Source organism: Ambystoma mexicanum, chromosome 5q (assembly GCF_040938575.1).
Source record: "Ambystoma mexicanum isolate Mex_15411 chromosome 5q, UKY_AmexF1_1, whole genome shotgun sequence".
In the NCBI taxonomy this organism is placed as follows: domain Eukaryota; kingdom Metazoa; phylum Chordata; class Amphibia; order Caudata; family Ambystomatidae; genus Ambystoma; species Ambystoma mexicanum.
Window position 1 is genome coordinate 1313911825 of NC_090933.1, and position 23340 is coordinate 1313935164.

The 23340-nt window shown below is 49.1% G+C and overlaps 1 pseudogene; it reads right to left on the reverse strand.

The window, feature by feature from the left end:
• The window catches only part of LOC138498468 (zinc finger protein 850-like), a 202954-nt pseudogene extending 194403 nt beyond the window's left edge, over positions 1 to 8551 (reverse strand).
• Between the last annotated feature and the right edge of the window lie 14789 nt (positions 8552 to 23340).

Genomic DNA, 23340 nt, shown 5'->3' on the forward strand with positions numbered 1-23340 from the left:
TGATTCAAGAACTTCGCAAAAACTCAAAATGCTAGTGTGGCCCAGTTTTTTTGGTTGAAGTGTGCCACTTTGGTGAGTTACTTCACTATGCAACTAGCAGTTTTGACCATTGTTGCTGAATAAATATACTTTAAAAATTGCACAATTTGCATTACATTTAATCAAAAACGTAATGCAAATTCCATTTGCAACTATGGGCCACTTTTTCATTGGTGCCCGTGCCAATGTTATGCCCCAGTCCGACCCTGGTGGCTGCCAAAAGTGAGCCACTGAGGTTGTATTGCCAGGGCAGGTGCAGGTGATGGGGTGCAACACGTGCAAAAAAGTCATCATAGAAAAAGGATTGGGGGCAGGAGAGGCCGGGGCAGTAGCCTGGCCGGGCCCAGGCACCATTCAGCCGTCCCGGGGACCTCACAGATGGGTGCTGCAAATGCCCATCTCTCAGCCCCTGGTACAGATGCTCACTGCCCAGCCCCATGTAGAGGTGGCCACTGCATAACCCCCCTTTACAGACACCCACTGTACAACACCTGTACAGATGCACACTGCAGAGCCTCCATACAGAGGCCCACAGCACAGCCCCATGTAGAGCTGCCCACTGCACAGCACACGTACAGATGCCCACTGCACAGCCCCATGTAGAGCTGCCCACTGCACAGCACACGTACAGATGCACACTGCAAAGCCTCCATACAGAAGCCCACTGAACAGCCCCATGTAGAGCTGCCCACTGCACAGCACACGTACAGATGCCCACTGCACAGCCCCATGTAGAGCTGCCCACTGCATAACCCCCTTGCAGACACCCACTGCACAGCACACGTACAGATGCACACTGCAGAGCCCCCCATACAGATGCCCACTGCACAGCCTCATGTAGAGCTGCCCACAGCACAGCCCCATGTAGAGGTGGCCACTGCATAACCCCCCTTTCCAGACACCCACTGTACAACACCCGTACAGATGCACACTGCAGAGCCTCCATACAGAGGCCCACAGCACAGCCCCATGTAGAGCTGCCCACTGCACAGCACACGTACAGATGCCCACTGCACAGCCCCATGTAGAGCTGCCCACTGCATAACCCCCTTGCAGACACCCACTGCACAGCACACGTACAGATGCACACTGCAGAGCCCCCCATACAGATGCCCACTGCACAGCCTCATGTAGAGCTGCCCACAGCACAGCCCCATGTAGAGGTGGCCACTGCATAACCCCCCTTTCCATACACCCACTGTACAACACCCGTACAGATGCACACTGCAGAGCCCCCATACAGAGGCCCACTGCACAGCCCATGTAGAGCTGCCCACAGCACAGCCCCATGTAGAGCTGCCCACTGCACAGCACACGTACAGATGCACACTGCAGAGCCTCCATACAGAGGCCCATTGCACAGCCCCATGTAGAGCTGCCCACTGCACAGCACACGTACAGATGCCCACTGCACAGCCCCATGTAGAGCTGCCCACTGCATAACCCCCTTGCAGACACCCACTGCACAGCACACGTACAGATGCACACTGCAGAGCCCCCATACAGATGCCCACTGCACAGCCCCTGTAATGATGCCCACTTCATATTGCCTCCTTACAGACACCCACAGCACAGTTCCATGTAGAGCTACACACTCCATATCCCCCCTTGCAGACGTCCACTGCATAACCCCCGTTTGCAGACACCCACTGCACAGCCCCTGTACTGATGCCCACTGCATATTGCCTCCTTGCAGACACCCACAGCACAGTCCCATGTAGAGCTGGCCACTGCATAGCCCCCCTTGCAGACTTCCACTGCATAACCTCCTTAGCAAACATCCACTGCACAGCCCCTACAGATGACCACTGCACAGCCCCCCGTATAGATGCCCACGGCCTACTGCTGCCTTGCAGACACACACAGCAGAGTCCTCTGCACAGGCGCCCTCTGTGCAGACCCCTGTACAGATGCCCACAGCACAGCCCCCTGTACAGATGCCCACAGCATATCCCAGTGGGCCTCTGTACCATGGGCCACTTTTAAGTGGGATGAAGTCACGAATTTGTTACAAAACTACCAATATATGTTAACATGGGGCCACTAGGAAGCACAAATCCGGGGCCACATTTGGTTCCATTGCACAGCACCCTGCACCGATGCCCACTACACAGGCCCTTGTGTAGATGCCCATTACACCCCCACCCTGTACCGATGCCCACTACACGGCCCTTGTGTAGATGCCCATTACACCCCTACCCCCTGCAGTTGCCCACTACACGGCCCTTGTGTAGATGCCCATTACACCCCTACCCCCTGCAGTTGCCCACTACACGGCCCTTGTGTAGATGCCCATTACACCCCCACCCCCTGCAGATGGCCACTACACGGCCCTTGTGTAGATGCCCATTACACCCCTACCCCCTGCAGTTGCCCACTACACGGCCCTTGTGTAGATGCCCATTACACCCCTACCCCCTGCAGTTGCCCACTACACGGCCCTTGTGTAGATGCCCATTACACCCCCACCCCGTGCAGATGCCCACTACACGACCCTTGTGTAGATGCCCATTACACCCCCACCCCCTGCAGATGACCACTAAACGGCCCTTGTGTAGATGTCCATTACACCCCCACCCCCTGCAGATGACCACTAAACGGCCCTTGTGTAGATGTCCATTACACCCCCACCCCCTGCAGATGGCCACTAAACGGCCCTTGTGTAGATGTCCATTACACCCCCACCCCCTGCAGATGGCCACTGTGGCGTTGCCCCTTTAAGGGTCCGCACGCGACGGAGTGACGTCAACTCCGTCGCGTGCCTGTTTAAATAAACGGGGCGGCTCCTGGTGACGTCAGTTCACCGGGGAGCCCACACCGACAACATCCACGTCTCCGTGTCTCTGTTCTACAGGGGGTGGCGGGCTCACGGAGGCGGCCCACACGAGACCGCCAACAGTGGCGACGAGACCGGGATCGCTTCCATGAAATGCGGCGGAGTTCCGACGCGACGCAGATGATCGATTGTGAGCGCGCGACGAACTCCGAACACCGCAGAGAAGGAAGCGACGCACGCGGCCGGCGGCCATTTTGATGAATAGGCCTTGGAGACTCACGGCTTCGTAACGAAGCGTCGGTGAGCCATCCGGGTTTAATTTTTGGACATTTCAGCGGCGGATGATCGCTGGACACAGCACATGTCAATTTCATGGAAAAATTTTGACAATTTATGCTAATTTCGTCGAGCAGAGGCTGAGAGACTCCGTGGGAGGCCTGCTGGTTAGATAGGGGTCTCTTCCTCTACTCAATTTTTGGACACATCATTGTCGGCAGGCTGGCTGAGGTGATACCTCCGCAAAAGTCACGGCTGGTGGTGAGTTGCGGCCCCTTTCTTGTCAATCTTTTGGGGTGCCTGTGCGCTCTCCACTATGGACCCTGCTGCTGCTGCTGCTGCTGCTGCTGCTCCTCCTGCTGTTGTGGGTCAGGCACCGCCTGTGATTCCACCTGTCCCTCCGCCGAAACCACCGGGGTCCCTGCAACCAATGCCTGAGTTTGATATCTCAGGTGCTCCATCTGGCCTTGGACAGAGGTGGAAGATGTGGATGGATAGACTGGAAATGTATTTCAGGGCCACAATGGAAACAACGGACGACGGCAAGCTGGCCACCCTACTGTACTCCGCTGGCCCGGCGGTGCATGAGGTATTTATGTCCCTACAGCCGGTGGATGGATCGTTTGCGGCGGCCAAAGAGGCGCTCCATAATCATTTTCTGCCAATGGCCAATGCGGACTATGAACGCTTCCTTATGGGTACGGCCCGCCAAAAAGATGACGAGACTCTGGATGTATTCTTTGGGCGGCTGCGGCGTCTGGCAGCAATGTGTGCCTGGAATGACCCCGATGTCATGATCAGGAACCAACTCATTCAGGGATGCAGCTCGGGGAAGCTGAGACGCCAGATCCTGCGTGAGCCGGGCATCACCCTCCCTCGCATCCTAGAACTGGGGAGGTGCCACGAAGTCTCTGAACTGCGTGCAACCAGGATGGAAGCAGGGGGTTCGCCCAGCCAAGTTGGAAGAGATCTGCGCGGTCGGAAGAGGCCGCGGGTCAAGGTGCCCTTTGAACAATCAGAGTCAGCGCGCACAGGGGTCGAATGTCCCGTGCTCGAAGTGTGGCTATGATCTCCCACACCCCGCAGAGTGTCCGGCCATGGGTGTCAAATGTGGCAGATGTGCGAGCCCTGACCATTTCGCAAGAATGTGCAAATCGGCCGCGCCCAAGGTAGTGCCAAGAGGACCAGTTCGAGCCGGTTTCTTCCGCCCCCAGAGGGCCTCCAACGTTGCCCAAGTGGACCAAGGGGACGAAGGAGCCCCCCAGGAGGACGAGGAGGAGGACGATGATGAGGAGAACGTGTTTTTCGTGTCCAGCGTGAGCATGCTTAAGTCCCGCTCCAAGAGACAACCCAGGTGCAATGTGCTGGTGAATGGAGACTCTGTGCCGATGCTAGTGGACACTGGCGCATCGGTAAATGTAATGGCCCGCCAGCATTACAAGACCATGCTGGCCCCGCCTGCGCTGGCGGCGCCAAGGGCACGCATATTCACTTTCGGCGGGGACCGGCCTTTACCTCTGGATGGTGTTTTCGTGGCCGGTGTGCAGTATGGGGACTCACACATACGGGCTCGATTCTACGTGACACCGGTGAGCGATAACACCCTGCTCTGCTGTGCCGCGGCGGAGGCACTGGGTATCGTCACATTCGCCTATGCAGTATACTTGGAGGACATCCAGGTCCTCCTGGCCAAACATGGGTCCCTGTTTGAGGGCATTGGACAGCTGGTGGGTGAGCCGGTCCGGCTCCATATCGACGAATCCATACAACCAGTGGCGCTGAAGCACCGACGGGTTCCGTTCCATCTCAGGGACCTGGTGGATCGTGAGCTTGACAATCTCGTGGGGTTGGAAATAATCGAAAAGGTGGATGGACCCACCCCCTGGGTGTCCCCCATCGTCATTGCCCGCAAGCCTAAACAACCCGATGCTGTGAGAATCTGTGTGGACATGCGACTGCCCAATAAGGCCATAAAGAGGGAGAGACACCTCACCCCCACCATCGATGACATCATTGCAGAGCTGCAGGGTGCAAGATTTTTCTCCAAACTCGACCTGAGATCGGGCTATCATCAGGTGGTCTTGCACCCCGAATCCAGATACATCACTACCTTTACCACACAACGGGGGCTCTACCGATATAAAAGACTAAGCTTTGGGGTGTCCTCGGCAGCGGAGGTTTTTCAAAACATAATAAGAGGTGCACTGGCGGATCTGGAGGGTGTCCTCAATATCAGCGATGATATCCTGGTGTACGCCAAGTCCGAAACAGAGCACCTGGCACGCCTGTCCAGGACTTTTGAACGGCTACGTCTGCTGGGTCTCACTTTGCATAAGGACAAATGCGAATTTCTGAAGACGGAGATCGAATTCTTTGGGTTCGTGTTCAAGGCTGATGGGGTGTCACCAGATCCCCGCAAAGTGAGAGACATCAAGGAGGCGCGCCCGCCTGAAAATGTTGCGGAGGTGAGGAGTTTTCTGGGGATGGTCACTTACTGCGGCCGGTTCATCAGAAATCTCGCATCCCGCTCTGAGCCCCTGAGGGCGCTCACCAAGAAGGACACCCCCTGGCAGTGGGGCCCTCTGGAACAGGCGGCGTTTGACGACATTCGGGGGGCATTGGCGGCGCATGACACCATGGCATTCTTTGACCCATGCCTGCAGACGGAGATCGTGGTTGACGCCAGCCCATATGGGCTAGGGGCGGTGCTCACACAAGTGGGAAAAGACCAGGAGGTCCGGCCGATAGCTTACGCCAGCAAGGCCCTGTCTGACACTGAACAACGATACTCTCAAATCGAGAGGGAGGCCCTGGCGGTGCTGTGGGGCTGTCGACACTTCCGCCTATACATTCTGGGGCGTCCCGTGACCGTGGTCACGGACCACAAGCCGCTGCTGCCGATCATGGCGGGCTCGTCATCTCGCCCGCCAGTAAGGATTGAGCGGTAGATGCTCGCCCTGCTGGAGTACGGGGTATCATTGACTTATCGTCCCGGCGCCAACAATGCGGCGGACTACCTATCTCGTCACCCCAGGAACGACTCGCAGGAGTCGGCGTCGGCGGAGGAAGCTGACGAACACGTCTGCCTAGTTGTAGAGACTGCGACACCCAACTCCATGCAGGTGGAAGAACTAGAGGCGGCGTCGAAAAATGACGAGTGTTTCTCCATCTTGAGGGAGGCCATGCAGAAGGGTGCCTGGAAGACAGTGCTGGAGGCGGTGGAGCGAAGAACGTGTGAGGCCCGGGTCACTCTCGAGCAGTTGTGGAGAGTGAGAGAGGAGCTAACATTCTCCGAGTCCGGGCTGCTACTAAGAGGGGAAAGGATTGTGGTGCCCCAGGCCAAAGTGGCGCAGGTCATCGCGCTAGCACACCAGGGTCATCAAGGGGCTCCCAAGACCAAAGCTCGCCTCCGGCAGAAGGTGTGGTTTCCTGAGCTGGAGCGGAAGGTGGAGGCGTTCGTGGCCTCTTGTGTGTGGTGTCAGGCGGCGGCCCCGGCACTGAAAGAACCGTCCATTGAAACAATGCCCCGCGGGACTCGGCCGTGGGAGGTGGTGCACGCCGACTCGGGGTCTACCTCCAGAGGCACGCATTTTCTTGTGGTGGTAGACGAGTGGTCGAGGTACCCGGAAGTTGAGTTCATAGACTCAGTGGCGTTTGAGAACGTGGTGGTGGCGCTGGAAAAGATCTTTGCCACTCATGGCCTCCCCTCTGTGCTGTGCTCGGACAACGGAGCCCCGTTCCAGGGGGAGAGCTTCGCCGAGCTCATGAAAGAGTATGGCATTCAACACCGACGGGTCACCCCACTGTGGCCCCGTGCCAACGGGGAGGCCGAGCGAATGATGCGCACCCTCAACAAGGTATTCCGCATTGCCCATGGAAAAGGGGAGTGTCTGAAGAGGGCTCTGTACGTATTTCTACGAGGCTATCGCACCACCCCTCACTCGTCTACGGGGGTGGCCCCGGCCGAAGCACTATTCCAGCGGTGCCCGAGAGATGTCATACCGGAACTGGGGGACCGAGACCCCGCCGTCATCAACAATGAGCAGGTGGAAGAGGACAGACAGGTCAGGACGCAGATGGAGAACATCCGGAGGGGGCTCAGACCCCCACACATTGCTCTTGGGGATGAGGTGCTGGTGAGAAATCGCCATCCCCATGGAAAATTGTCACTCACATACGAGCCCGCTCCCCTGGACGTGGTGGCAGTCAAGGGGTCAATGGTGACTGCATCAGATGGAACGTCATCAGTAACCAGGAATGCGTCCTTCTTCAGGAAGATTGGTGAATCCCGAGTGGACGACCCGGACAGCCGAGAGAGTGAAGGCGTTTTGGATGAAGGTGGGGGAGAAAGCGCCGTAGTGGAGTCGCCGGCTCGAGGCGGACCCACCCCCGGAACACCAGCCCGAGACGGCGGCAGGAGGTACCCCCTGAGATCAGGGCGTGGGAAACCTGCCCGTCTCAGTGACTATGTTACGGACTGAGCGGGGAGGCTGACCGGGGACGAATGGTCAGGCCATGACAGGCACACACGGGGGATCCGGGGTGGCTGCCAATAAATGGGGGTTTTGTTGAAACTTATAGAGTGTTATGTGTTCTAGATGTGTGCTAGTTATGTACTCCTATTTCCAATTTGTTGTTATGGAAAAGGAGGAGTGTGGCGTTGCCCCTTTAAGGGTCCGCACGCGACGGAGTGACGTCAACTCCGTCGCGTGCCTGTTTAAATAAACGGGGCGGCTCCTGGTGACGTCAGTTCACCGGGGAGCCCACACCGACAACATCCACGTCTCCGTGTCTCTGTTCTACAGGGGGTGGGGGGCTCACGGAGGCGGCCCACACGAGACCGCCAACAGCCACTAAACGGCCCTTGTGTAGATGCCCATTACACCCCTACCCCCTGCAGTTGCCCACTACACGGCCCTTGTGTAGATGCCCATTACACCATCACCCCCTGCAGATGCTCTTACACCCCAACCCCCTGCAGATGCCCACTACACCCCCACCCCGTCCATATGCCCATTACACCCACCCCGTGCAGATGCCCATTACACCCCCACTCTGTGCAGATGCCCACTACACCCCCACCCCCTGCAGAAGGCCTTTCTAACACCCAGTGAGTGGGATCTGATGTTTGCATGGGGGAGCGGGAGAGGAACCCACTGATACCGAGAGCGATCAGAGCAGGAGCGTTGCTAGAGAATGACCAGTTATTAATTTTACCTGCGTGATGTATAGCGCTGCGACACAGCCGTGGCGCTTAAAGGCGCTGTAGAACCCTATGGAAGGTAACGGGCCCTGCCCGGGGCTGCACGTGCAATTCCGTAACATTTGTAAGAGGCGGCACCTCAGGGCAATATGAGTTCCGATAAATCTGAGAATGACTGCAGACTGCCTGGGTCCGGGGCTCAAAACCAAAGAACAGACAAAGACACTGCTCACATGAGCATGCATGACTGAACTTAGTACGCATGCTCAGAGGTGACATCACCCATGACGAGCTCCGAGCTCCGAGACACCCACAACACATGCCGAGCGTTGAGACACTAGCCACAAAAGTATGCGCAAAGAAAAAAAAAACGGTATTCCAAAAAAATAAAAATTATGCGCAGAGAAAGCATGATGAACTGCGCATGGGTGAATTATGGCTCATGCTCAGTGATTGTGTACTGTGCAGATGGCCGAGGGCGAACCCGAATTGCATCATCGGAGCATGCGCAGTAATATAGTAAACTCCGTATTCTTGCCTATGCATAGCTCCGGGACGGCATCAACAGCGCATGCGTAGGAAAAGAATGCCCTATTCCAGTCTTGCGCGCCGACGAGAAACACGCAGAGCGCCTAGACAGCGTTTAATAGCGCATGCGCAGGAAAAGGATACGGGACATGCCACGGGCATACCGGCTTACATTTGAAAATCAAAAACCTTGAGATTTATGCTAGGGTGACCAGACGTCCCGGTTTTCCCGGGACAATCATCCTCCGTCCCGGTAGTTTTTTTCATTTTAGAAACAGGGTTGGGTGGCTACGGTCATTAAAATTGTAATTCTTTTCACAAAACATTTTGAATTTTGAAGTTGGAGAATTGGCGGGAACCCTCCAACCTTTCAGGTACATGTCACAACACTTACTGACTATGCCACAGAGACTAATGGTTGCACAGCAAGCCATGTAATATCAGTTAGAGCAAATGCCTGTTTTGAATTAACATGCCTAGATTCACAGACAAAACTGCACAAATTAGATCATATAAAGTTTATAGAAAGAAGTGCTGGAAATATAATTGGGTGGTGGTTGTGGGGACGTGCTGGGGGTACGGTGGCCAACTGTCCTGGAATTCGCGGGATTGGCCCGCAATTAGGGACTCTGACCCGCCGTTTACAGAGTGGCTGTGCGGGATGCAGGTTGTCCCGACCTTCGTCAGGACAGCCTGCCTCCAGCACAGTCCCTCTGCAAACTGAAATGGCCATAAACACAGCACGGCACTGCCGCCTGCTGCTTTCTTTCCCCGGGCGGCTCTGCAGCCCTGGCTCCTTTGAGCCTCCAGGTCGAGCTGCAACGCTCTGACACCTGCTTTAATTGAAATGCTAATGCTTTGTTCCTGGGGTCGTGATGGTCATGTTTGCAGTTAAAAAATGTGACCATCACCTCCCAAGGACAAACCATTTGCTTTTCAATTAAGCCAGGTGTTAAGAGCCAGAAAAAAAATACATTTTTTAAAAGGGGCGGGTCAAACGTGACTGACTTTGTGACGTGATCACCGCCTTGGGGGCAAGTGTCCCGCAAAAGACTATCAAAGAGTTGGCCACCCTAGTTGGGAGAGGGGCGGTATTTGGCGGGCTGCTATGGGTTAGTCCCTATTTTATGTTGTTGGTCGTCCGGGTTTTCATTTTGAAATCTGGTCACCCTATTTATGACCGCCCATAGCCACACAAGACTCCTCCTAATTACACAAGGCTCTGCCCACATATCAAAAAGGTAAACTATACTGAATGTGTGATCGGCTATGTGCACGAAACTGCATCAAATTGACCTCTGCCCTCAAAAAACGCATTTACCATTTTTACAGTGCCCTTTTGCATTTGGAAGCATTACACCAATCGAGATAAAGGCATTTTTGGTAACGTGCAGACAATTTTTCTGAGCAGCAGGCAAGTGGACCTCCGAACTTCATTTTGAAATCGGCAGGCACACATCATTCCATTCAGAGAGGGTTTTCCTGCCTCTTTAGGTTGATTTTGGGAATATACCATGGTTTCCCCTTTATTACTACATCACTACAAATCCCAGAATGCAGTGCAGTCATTTCACACTGGCATGCATCTTGTTATGCAGGACGTAAATAAAATGTGCAATGCCTCATATAATATGATGTGGCATTTATAACGTGCCTGTACACAAGTGTTTCTAGGCATGACAAGACAAGGAGAGGGAAACAAGGGAGAAAAAAATAACAGTCTTACTAGCCCTTGTGTCATTCAGATCACGCAAGTGCAGGGAAGAGGGAAGGGGAGAAGTACCAGGGGAAGAGGGGGAAGTGCAGTTAACTCACAAGTGCAGCCAGCGGATGGCTCATACATGCAGAGAGGGTAAAGGGGAAAAACATTTTTGTCATGTCAACCAAGCAGATATGGCACAGACTAGTATGCATTGTTAGTCTGGTATTTACTTTAGCATAGATGCAGATTATGGTGCTTTTAAATGCTAAGTCGCTCATCCCAGTGAGCTGTGGCTTGACAGGGAAATAGCCCGCTGCGAAGTAAAGGGCGTCTGCTGCTCGCTGTTTTGGCTGTTGCTTCTTTGCTCCAGTAGATTTGAGACCTGACTCGAGCATACTGCAGGAGCCGCGGTCTTCACTCCGGTGCCTTTAAGAGACACGACTCCGCCCACTCCAGGAAGTGGAAATGGAGGATAAAATCGTAGCAGATTCGCCATGGCGTTAAGCCCACTGCGAAGTAAAGGGCGTCTGCTGCTCGCTGTTTTGGCTGTTGCTTCTTTGCTCCAGTGGATTTGAGACCTGACTCGAGCATACCGCAGGAGCCACGGTCTTCACTCCGGTGCCTTTAAGAGACACGACTCTGCCCACTCCAGGAAGTGGAAGCGGAGGATAAAATCATAGCAGATTCGTCCTTGCAGCGTTAAGCCCGCTACGAAGTAAAGGGTGTCTGCTGCTCGCTGTTTTGGCTGTTTTTGATGGTTTGATGACTTGACCCTCCTCAGCTGAGTCAGCGACGAAATCATATACCTGCAACTTACCGGATCAGAGGCGACAAACAGAGAGGAGATAAGACTATACCTGTGAGACTCAATTCGATAACCTTCCGACGCGTTCCCCGTTCCCCATAGTCACATAACATATGCCCTGGGACATAGAGGGACGTGATATAGATTACTTGGCTGGCAAAGCTAGTGAAAAACTGTAGCAAACGCGATAATTTGACACCCGTGTACCTTTCACCGGAGGCTCCTGCTGAGCGGCCCGGCAGATACAATGAGTGCAAATACGGAGCAGGTCCGGTCTCAGTGACGTTACGACCTCCTGTGGGCTCGGCGGTGCTATACATCCTTGGACTGCAGGTCTCACAGAGAGTGACACAAAGCGACGAGAGGAAGACTTTTTCTCTGAGGGGTAGCACCATATCCGCCCAACATAATTACGCAAGAGACTGCAGGGAGACAATCCCTTTGACCTCGCGCAAACGTCTTTCCATATTGAAGACATTGGAAAGTAAAGACTACTATAACAGCTTTACTCAAAGTAGTACTTGCTCACGCTTGCTGTCGTGCTGCTAATGCAGAAGACCTTCCAGCACAATGACAGTGCTGAATAGTGCAACAAAGGTAGCGCATAGACTCAAGGCAGCCTCTACATCAGGTTGCCCATGAACAAGACTGCGTACCAAAGGGTTGCTGAGCAGCTCAATCGAACTGGAACCCACACAGATTTCTATTGAACAAGCACTATCTAAACAAGGGACAAAGAAAAACGATCCTGCAAAGCTTGAGTCTAAAGTGACCTCCATTTCTATGTCATCGATTAAGCCAACAAGCATAGACCTCCAGAGTTTGACTCATCCATCAAGCCCCTCTGGAATTCAAGGTATAGCCATACATACCGACCGAAATATAGCTGCGTCTATCTCAGATTTGGCACCCTCTGTCCAACTTACTGCTAAAATGACTGTGATGATTGTGGATGAGATGAGAGATATTACCATCACTAAAGAAATGGCTACAATCAACAAGGGCCACAAGACTCCAAATGAAATCCACAGAATATTCCACCTCCTGTACAATCTTGCAATGATGAGAGTGACCCAAAGACTTACACCGATCAGCAGCGGGTGACAGAGACACATCAGATTATCTATCATGATCCTAAGAGAAGCAACGAGCCAATATGCTTACAGGAGAGTGAACAACGCAGTAATGCACAGTCCATACAGATGCTGCTCCAGCTCAGCCACTAAAAGACCTGGAGAATAAGCATCAGTCCCTCGATGTCCAGATGTGCCCTGTAGAGATACAACAGAGACCTACGCAAACAGAAATAGCACAGAGACATCAACCTACCAAAAAAGTAGTTAAGGAAACAGCCGATTTTGCTGAGACTCCTAATATGGCCCAAAAAGAAAAAGCAAAACTTGCAAAACTGAAATGGCTCCAACTTCACGTGAAACAAAAAGATGGCGGAAGTATTGGTCGGCTGGGACCTGCTATGAAATCCATGAGAACAGCCCGTCTATCATTGGACATTACCGAGATAGAATCTCTGTTGTCTGATATTGATAAAAGAAAGGACGTTTTCGGCAATATGTTAACTGGAAAAGCAGTAGAACCACTATGTGCGTCAACTCCTGTGGCCATTGCTATGAAGAGCCAAAGGGTCTAATCAGGAACGGATAAGATGGTTCCAGTGCTTGGGTCAATTGCAGATATAACCACAAATCAGTTCCTTTACAAATGTAAGACACCTAATATTCCAAAAGCTAATATTAGTCTGAACCTGAGTGAGAAACATACGGCCCCAAGTGAACTAGAGGAATCAGGAAGAAAATATGGGATGAACGAAGAGCATGATGAATGCCATCAACAAAGATCCCTACAACAATGTTGGACCTCCAAAACATGCTGATATCAATTATATCTCATTCAATGATCCCATTCATGAAATTACATGAAACCAACAACGATATTATAAAGGACCAAACAACCCTCCTGGCAATGATACACTCTAAGCAAGTTTTTATAGAAAACTTAATTTCCAACATAGAGAAGTGTCTCGATCAAGAAGCCGAATTATCTCGTATGTGACAAGGAAGACTCTTTGAGATTGCTCGACAAGAAAGATCAGAAAACCAACAACTGACAGCAGATATGATTGCATGGTTGAAAGTATTACCAGCCAACCAACAAGCTCTATCGACCCACAGGAAGCCACCAAAAGAGAAAACTAATCTGATAACATCATCTAGTGTGCTACAAGAGAATGCGGCCAAGCATCACCGTCAAACACAAATATAACAGATGTTAGATCTACAGTGGCACCTATCTTCATATCACCACAGCCATCGACATCAGTGGATTTGGAGAAACCACCAGGGACGCTTTCCAAATATTCCTGAAAAAAGGAAACGAGACAGGGATAGTCTAAGAACCATCCGAAAAGGGCAAAAAGCGTCTCAAACAAACAGGATCAAAGGCGTTTCTGCGTAATATAACACTACCATCACAGACGATACCCGCTGTTGTTCCATCAACTCATAAAAGTTCAACCATGACCGTAAAAGCTAATAAGCCCAGCAGCAGAACACATCGAACCCTGCACGAAACCTGTCCAAGGCAACCATTATAAAAGAGATCCTCAAACAGAAGTTTTATTAGAACTATCGTATGCATCAATTCATCCGAATCGAGTGAGTCAGCGACCCAATCAAGCCCAAACGAATCGAACATCATCATTATTGATGAATGCCTAAGAGAGGATGAAGAGTCCTCAATTGTTCTGGAACTCTCCTGTGATGAGATCTTAGACGCATCTTAGACTGCTCTTCCGGAACCATATTGACGCTGAGGACAGTATCTGAAACAGGAGCGTCTGCATTTGAGGACGAGAGCACTGTATACAGTGGTTCACCTGATTCACCAAACAATATGCACGCGAGAGACCAGTCTGTCGAAGAGCCCAATGAATCACTTGCTGATTTAAAGCTACCGATGTTTGTCGATCCAATGACTCACAAACCTAATTTTGCTATAAGGGTAGCAAGACTGACTGAACATGCAAGGGACTATGAGAAAGATCTGTTAATTCTAAATCGTACGAATATATTGCTCCTCTTGAAGGCTATTCCACAGCTAAATGACATTGAGTCAGCGGATATAAAGGTGGTGATTTTCGATGAAGACAAGCGACTGGATAGTGTAAGAATTGAATTCTGGGAGATGTCAGTGATGAACAGGATATTGGCAATGACAAGAAATCTAACAAAACTAGGATTCACCAGTTCGCAACTAAAAGAGCTAACTCCCACTGGAAGACAAACAAAGGACATAGCAGATGCAGTGCCCCATGCGAGAAAGCGCATCGCGCAGTCAATAGAAATGTTGCACCAAATAGATATCTGGAAAGGAACAGGCCCTCAGAGACTAGAGAACTGTCAGCAGAAAGGGACAGGGGTACTCCAAGAACCCTACAATTTAGAAACCCCTTCCATCGAGAATTCGACAGCCGAATCTATAGCTCAGAAAAGATAAATCAAAACTCATAACCATCAACTGAAGAGAACACTGGCAGCTGGTCACTATGCTCGTGGAACACGAGAGGCCATACGCATCTTTTTGAACAGCCAGCTCCTGAATTGTCCTTATACCAAATTATATGTCTCCAAGAGACATGGCTGAGTGCTCCTCCATGTTGTGATGGCTATATGACTCTATTGAATCCGGCTATACAAAAAACTTTAGGACGCCCATGATATGAAATGATATGATATGGCATTTGTAACGTGCCTATACACAAGTGTTTCATGCAGGGCTGATCACTCTGATCAAAATCGATTCAGAATGGGCTTTGGTAGCATCAGTGAACATTAATCCATGGATCCAATACACCATTTTAAAGACTCAGGATAACTTGATCCACGCGAATATACACACGAACAAGAAACCAGCCACCAGACACCAGACACATTGTTATCATGAATATCTATTGGAATCCGGCTACAATCAATGATGACACTTTCATAGATGCTGTATTTGTAACAATAGACACACTAGGAGATAAATATGCAAAACTTCGACATGATTGCCTGTGGAGATATGAATATGCATTTACTTGATAGTAAAGGTCAAAGCAAGGACTCACACGAACTATTGCAACGTGCACAGAGATGGCTGAAAGAAGCAACTTGCCAAAACGTGATATTATTCAATGAGACCAGCGGTGACGGACCAATACTGCTGCCGACGTAGAACCGTGGCAAATCAGTGGCAACCATTGATTATATCTTTACGTCATGTCAGTTTCATAAGTCAATAACGAACCTGAGATCATTCCATCCCATAAAAGCGACCACAACATGGTGACAATCGAAGGCACAAACCTAGGTCAGCAAAAGAAGAGGGAGCCAGCAATCCAATTGAAGTCAATTCAAAACTCTCAAGATTAAGAATAAGCACAATTGCAGACTTAAATGATGCAACAAAATAGAATTATGAATGGCTACTTGTGCCTTTTCAAAAGCCATGTTCCCTTGCAGGTCTGCCCTCCCACAAACACCAGTATAATCCGGAACTAGCTGCTAAAAAGAAGGTTCTACGGAAAAACATACGATACAAAAATAAATTGATAATCCTGAAAGCTTCCAAAAAATCAAAAAAATCAAAAAAGCTTACACCAATTGGAAGAAATCTCACATAATGACGATGGTACAAAACGATGCTGGAATGATGCTGGCAACGTTCAGAAATCAGAATCTGAGAGACCTATGGTAACTTTTGAATAATAACTCCTAATACCAACATCAGCTAGTCTTAAATGTCTCAGAAGAGAAGTGGATTGACCATTTTGCCACTCTATATAAAAATCAACCGTGGGATGTTCATCAGCTGAACTCCTCACAAAAATGGAATCTCGAATGGAGAAATGAAGAGATCATTGAAACGATACAGCATCTGAAAAGGTCATGGGCTCATAGGCCAGACGGCCGGGCCAATGCAGCTTTAAAACAAAATCCTGTAGCCTGGGCAAACCTGATGGAGCAAATCTTGAGGCTGATCAACAAGCTAAACCAGATTCCGGCATCATGGAAGAAAGCGACCCTGATTCCAATATTCAAACCAGGCGCACGTGATGACCCGGTCAATTATCGGCCTATAGCCCTATTGGACCCCCTGGGCAAACTATTTACGTCATTTCTTATGAAGAAATTAAAGGCTTGGGCCAAAGATACAAACCACCTGGCAACAAGACAGACAGGCTTCACTGCGAATGTAGGCATTAACATCAATCTTTTGGCACTAAAACTAATTAAACATGAAGCTATGGCAACAAAGACTGTGGTCCACGCAATTTTCGTCGATCTCACTATGGCATTCGATTCCATAAATAGGCAGAAATTATGGTCCAAAATGTCAGCGTGGAAGTGTCCGCCAGATATAATGGAACCCATCAAACTACTGTATACAAATACATCAGTAGTAGTGAGACTTTCAAAAAATGGTGCGAAATCTGTGGCAATTAAAACATGGAATGGCCTGAAACAGGGTTGCCTGTTGGCAGCCACATTATACAGCTTAGTCACAGGGTACCTTGAGGAGAACATCAACGATCCCGCTCTCAATCCCCCCAAAATCAACTCGGTTCCAGCACCGTTCCTAATTTACGCAGATGACATCATATTAATGGATAAAACAAATTCCAGCCTAAAAGTCAGCCTTCGAAGAATGGAAGAATCTATGGCCTGCAACGGCTTAAAAGTCAATCCAAGGAAAACAAAATACATGTCTTTGACAAAGCACCAGCCAAAGGGAAAAAAAAGCAATGCAAATTCCTAATTGATGACAAAATAGTGGAGGAAGTTTCCACTTTTAAATATTTAGGAGTCCTAATTCATCAGTCCAAGAATGAGAGGGAATGGGCATGCAATATTGAAGGAAAAACGCAGTCGCTGGCCAGACAAGGATGCCTGCTGTTGAGAAAATTTAGAAAATGTTCAATGAAACCATTAATGACCTTTTATCAACAAAAGGTGATCCCCATTATCACCTATGAGAGTGAAGCCATGTTGGGTGCAGATAATATAAATTGGCAAAAATTGGAAGCCATATTCTGGAGAAAAATTCTGCGGTTGCCAAAGAATTTTCTGATGCCGCGAATAAGGCATGAAATCGCAACCCAATCCTTGAATCCATAGTACGGTGGAAACAATTCGACCTTTTGCGGAAAGTGCTAACCGATGATGAAACACCATTATCCAATTACTATGGAGTACGAGGGATACTTTGAACAATACGAAATTGAAGCTATGAGTGAAACACTTGAAGGAAAAACTAATAAAGGAAGATATTTCCCTATATATGCTATTATATCGCCCACAACATGCTAAAGTAAAGTTGCAAAGGAATGATTGGATGAAAACAGGCAAAGACAAATCAAAGTACGCAATGAACATCCAATGCGATGTTGATCTAAGGCCCATCAATGAACCACCTCCTTATCTATGCATATTCCCAGTTCCAAAAGTTTGAGATTTTTTTCCTAAAGATCCGACTGGATCTAATTCCGACCCGTGAAAGATTAACTGAAATTAGGCAACTCCCATCTTCAGAAAGACACTGCCGGTTCTGTATGGTACCAGATGTGCCTGAAACATTGTACCATCTAATTATGACATGTCCAGCGTTGGCCCAGCGCTGGCCCACAAGAGAGCCCTATTTGGGTCCTTGTTTGGAATTGCAACGTATCAACTTGAGCCTGCCGCAAGATGGGGTCGATTGATGAGCGGGCAAGACAAAAAAATCTTCGGTAACATACTGGACCTGGACACGAAATAGTCAAATGAGGCTATCAGACTATGTTCACAACGAAACCGAGATGACGATGTGGAGTTTAGATTTTTTTTTTTGGGGCTTGGGACAGGGGGTTTCTGATTGTAGTAGAAAGATATTTGAGATGATAAGGAACTCATATAATGAACTGTATGATATGTAAAAATTAAAAGTTTATTTATAAACTATAACATTTTATAAAAATTAAAAAATGGGCCATTCCCACACACTTGTCCGTTCGCAAGAAGGGTCAAATAGTAATTGTCCAGCCCTTGAGTCATGTGATTTGTGATTTTATTGGCGAAAAAACAGCATAGATACTATCTATTGTTCTTCTTGTGTCAATTGGGTTTTTACAAAAAACAGCCGACGCACGTTTCAACTTGGGTCTTTATCAAGGCAGTTATCCAGTGGCAGCAGGATTGCTGTTTGGTGCTGGATAACTGCCTTGATAAAGACCCAGGTTGAAACACGTGTCTGCTGTTTTTTGTAAAAACCCAATTGACACAAGAAGAACAATAGATAGCGTCTATGCTGTTTTTTCGCCAATAAAATCACAAATCACATCACTCAAGGAATGGACAATTACTATTTGACCCTTCTTGCGAACGGACAATTGAATCCAGCCAGCGCCCACTGCTAACAAAGGTTTGTCTCGCCACCAACTGCCTAACCAATTTGGGAACCTAGGAGTGGCTCCCAAGCCAAACAATGTGCCAGGCGGCAGGCTAAAAAACAACTATTAACAAGAGAGGGTGCACAGAGGACCGTCGGTCCCGACACCAAAACTCCTAAACTCACTGAAACATTCCCACACACTTGCCTGCTAAAGCCTGCAATAAGATGTGCCAAGTGTGTTACTTAAAAGAAAAAAAGAGATTGAGTGGAACATGCCTAGAGCCTGTATAGTGCTGCTGAGACATCTCTTTAGCATGTAATCAAGCCCCTGATCAGCGGTTCCATGGCAGGAGCAAATTAAAGTAACCCTTAATTAGAAAATCACGGGCAATTTAAAAAACACCCTTTTCAGAGATGCAGGTGTTGCAAGTGCTGCCGTAGCCGCTTCAATGTTGACTGCTCCAGCCCCTCTGAGCCTCAAAGCACCAGCAACTCTGGGCCTGCTGCAAAAACCCAGAGACTCCACGCTCTTCCCCGGAGACCCAGAGAAGAGTGTGAAAACCCAGAGTCTCCGGGCTAAATCCGCAGGTTAGGCAGGTATGGCTCCAGATACCAACAGCATAGACAGAAATACAAATCAGCGGAGCATGGGCAGTAATAGTATGCTCAGTATTTATGACTTATGCAGAGGTGATAAACATGCCGAGAGCTCAGACACGCTACTCGCTCGGGTGGCCCTATGGCAATTTGAGCTCCTGCAAAGAAAAGGACCTGCAGCCTCCTGCCGCTCACGACCTAGAGAGTGACTGCGGATTGGACGGGCCCGAGCCCAGTGTTGCCAGGTCTGAAGGAAAAAATAAGATGAATGCACCTCCGAAACAAGCTGACTCCCAAACAAATAAGCGGAAACACAAGCACAAAATACAGTGGATAGGTCTCAAAATTAAGAGAACTAACAACAAGGCAAATATACATAGAACACAAACATATGTGTGTACAAAAAACATTTATTAAAATATCATTTTATTTTTCTAACTGGTGTCTATTTTCATTTCTTGTATATTTGCGACTTATAAAAACACATCATTAGCTTTTTGGATCCTTCTCTGATCCATCATCCAACTGGACCTTGATTTGTTGCTCTCCTCTGGTCCTTGGCTCCCTTGAATACCTACCAGGTAGGCTGATGTCCTTCGTGACATTGAGTCAGCCCAGTCATTTCCTGTAATATGCTAGAACTGGTATTTTTGTTCTTCCCATTACAAGTATGGACCTACAAGAAAAAACATGCAAAATTAAAATCTAGGACGACTCATGGTGTCACATATGACATGGGCCCCCTTCTTGGCAGCAATGCCTTTGTGAGTTGCTTCTCTTTTCTGTCACTCCTCTGGTCCTTGACTCCCTTGTGAGTCACTCTCCTCTGGCCAGTCACCCTTCTGGTCTTGGGCAACCTGGTTGATCGCTCTCCTCTAGTCCTTGAATCAGGTAATGGCCAAAAATGTTGCCTTCACAATTACGACGGCCAAAAATGCAGACTTTTTTTGGACCCCCCCTTACACCACATATATATGTGGGGAGGTATATGATAATATGATATAATATTAGTACGGGGGAGTTGCGGGGGGGTCTCCCCCCGTATACATATATGGTGTAAAGTGTTTAAAAAAGTCAGCTTTTTCGGCTGTCGCAATTGTGAGGGTTGCAGTGATCACATAGATCCCTTGGTTCATATGTGTGCTGGGCACTGCTGGTAGGTCCCACGGGTTTGCGGGTTTGGCAGAAATGGCAGGCAGGGCCTGCAGGCTGGGCGCGCAGTGCGGTGTAATGATGGGACACAACACACTTGCTCCGGTGTCGGAGCAGAGAATGCCTTGACGGGCTTTCTCGCTCTCATTTATTGGCTCTGCTTCACATGATCTGTCCTGACCGCGTCAGTCACAGATCACGTGGACATCATATCCCTCTCCAAATTCGACCAACAAAAATTGTGAACAACAATCAAGTTAACGGTAAGACTTTTAAACACTGGGGTGGTCGCTGGTGGTGACTGTCTCATGGGCTCTCGCTCACATGCTTTTTTAGATTCCATGCAGTACATATCCTTGGAGTCGGGTGGATGGAACCAGCCATCTCCGGAGTGAGTATCGCCCTCCGTCTTCCCTTCATGGGATTGCTGATCTGGGTGGACTCCTTTCTCTGTCTCTGGGTGCCGGAGTCTCTGGACCAGATGTTTCTCTCTGGGCTTCCACTATTGGTGTCTGTTCCATCAGCATTGTGGGGGCACATTGGTCCTGTTGAGTTTCTTCCCACAGGGTAGATGGTGTCTGCCTGAAGTGGGACACGTTTCTGGTAACTTTTTCCGGGCCTTGTGTGGCTGTAGTCAGCCTGTGTTCTCGGTAGATGACGGTCCAGGGGAGAGACTCATAGGGGAGGGTCATCTTTCCCCTAGGAGTGCGGTTCTGGACGAGTATGTGTCCCCCACTCTGAGGTGATTTGGCGTTGCTCATTTTGCGTGGTCTTCCCTTGCATTGTGTTCTTGTCTCCTTCATTCAATTTGCTCCAGATCGAATTGAGGGGGTCGCCACAAGTGGTGTAGGGGAAGACCTGCTTGAATGGGTACCCCGAACATCAGGGCTGGGCGGCTGGCCTGAGTGGCTGAGTGGGGGGTTTGCCGGTACAAGCAAAGGAACCGGTATAGCTCCGGTAGCCATGGCCGTTTTTTGTCTTTGGCGAGCCTCACACACTTGTTGATAGACGCATTGAATCGTTCTGCGTCACCATTGGCTAGGGGCCAGTATGGTGTGATATGGCGGTGGCGGATCCCCATGTCGTTGATGAAGTGTTTGAATTCTTTGTTTGAGAATAGGGGCCCATTGTCACTTTCATTTTCTTAATTTTTTTATCTGCATATAGTTATTACAAAGTATAGCAATTTTTATTTCCATTTATTTTTACATCCTCCATCCCTCTCTCCAAACATAATTTAAAACAGTTTAAAATCTATAAGATTTGGTGTAGTGTTCTCCTCGTCCACTCCAAGCTCTGTCAATGTCTCAATGTTTTGCTTTCAGGCAGTTTGTCATTCCACTAGGATTTCCAATTTTCTGAGCATTGCTTTTAAAAAGGTTACTGTCGCAAGAGTTACCTTCTGATCGTCCATTCCATATATCAAAATCCCACCATTCTTCAGCCTCCAATCCTACTTTCTTGTATAACACATTTAAGAGGTGGATGGATCTTAAGTCCTTCAATTCCGGGCAAAACAGGGATAGATGTGTTAGTGTTTCACTTCCTTTGTCACAGAGTCTACACTCATCTGATTCTTCCTTTCTGTAGCATTTTGAAGTAGTTCTATTTTGCAATACATTCAACCTAAATCTCATCAATAGGTTTTGATCAGAACTACTTGGAAACTTCTTTAGATAGTTTTGTGTTAAGTTCAAGTTGCCCGAGATGTTTTTACTCAAGCAGTGGGTTTTCGAAAAGGATCTTTTTTGTACTGGGGGGTCCCACTCCACTGCCCATTTGCTCCTTTTTATTAGCGTTGGATTTGTAGCCAAAGTGTATTTGGATGAGACTTAATCGGTGAGCACGGTTTCCCATTCCATCGTCCAGGTTTTGATGGTGCTGTCATCTTCGCCATTCTCTCTTGTCCTCAGTACTTCAAATTGTGGAGGGATTGGATTTATTATTAATTTCCTATATAAGGCAATTTGGTTCAATCGAATTATGCCTTGGATGGTGTTCAGGCCGAACTCGAGGCGTATAATTGCCACTGGTATTGCATGTGGCAGCTGTATAATCTTTTCCCACAAATGCCCCTCCAGGCGATCCCATACCTCATTCTGGATTCCTGAACAGGCTTCTGCTCCGTAGGTGAGAAACTCAGCCGACATTGGTCTCTATGTGGAGACGTGTTACTAGGTGGTTTCAAGAGAATGGCAGTGAACTGTTTCAACAGACTAGTTGTTCCACGCTGCCGGCAGATGCACGTGACTGATCACCTGACGTCTCTTAAGGAAGACGGAACACCGCTTCGATGCGTCGCTTCTGCTGAATGTGATGCTTCGTAAGTTCGCAGAAGACTCTACCCGTGTGCATTCAACCTTTGCAACCTAACCACTTACCCTCCTAACTTCCATCCTTTCCCTTTCCCTTGTAGAACTGTTTCCCGCATCGAGCTTACCGCTCCTGCTCCCTCAGCGATTCCTTTGTTCTCTCCTGTTCGTTCGAGCCTAGTCTTCGGCTCAAACACCCAATCTGAGTCTGATAAAGAATCCACCTTGCGGAAGTAAGTTCTGATCCTCCAGTGATTCTTAAGTTTCTTTCTGGCTTTGGAGCTATCATTAATTATCCTTATCTTGACAGAGAATTTCCTCCCTTCGGATCACTACGCTCCCAGCTACCCGATTAGATCAAGTCAAAGGATTACTCTCGGTCAGCTCAACTGTTAGTAAGCTCTCTCTCTCTCCCAGAATTTCACTCTCCCATTCTTTCCCGACTACCACTTACCTGTCATTCTCTCGTCCTGTAGGACGACTCCTGCATCCTCCGCATTGAGAAGAGTCACCTTTCCGAGAAGA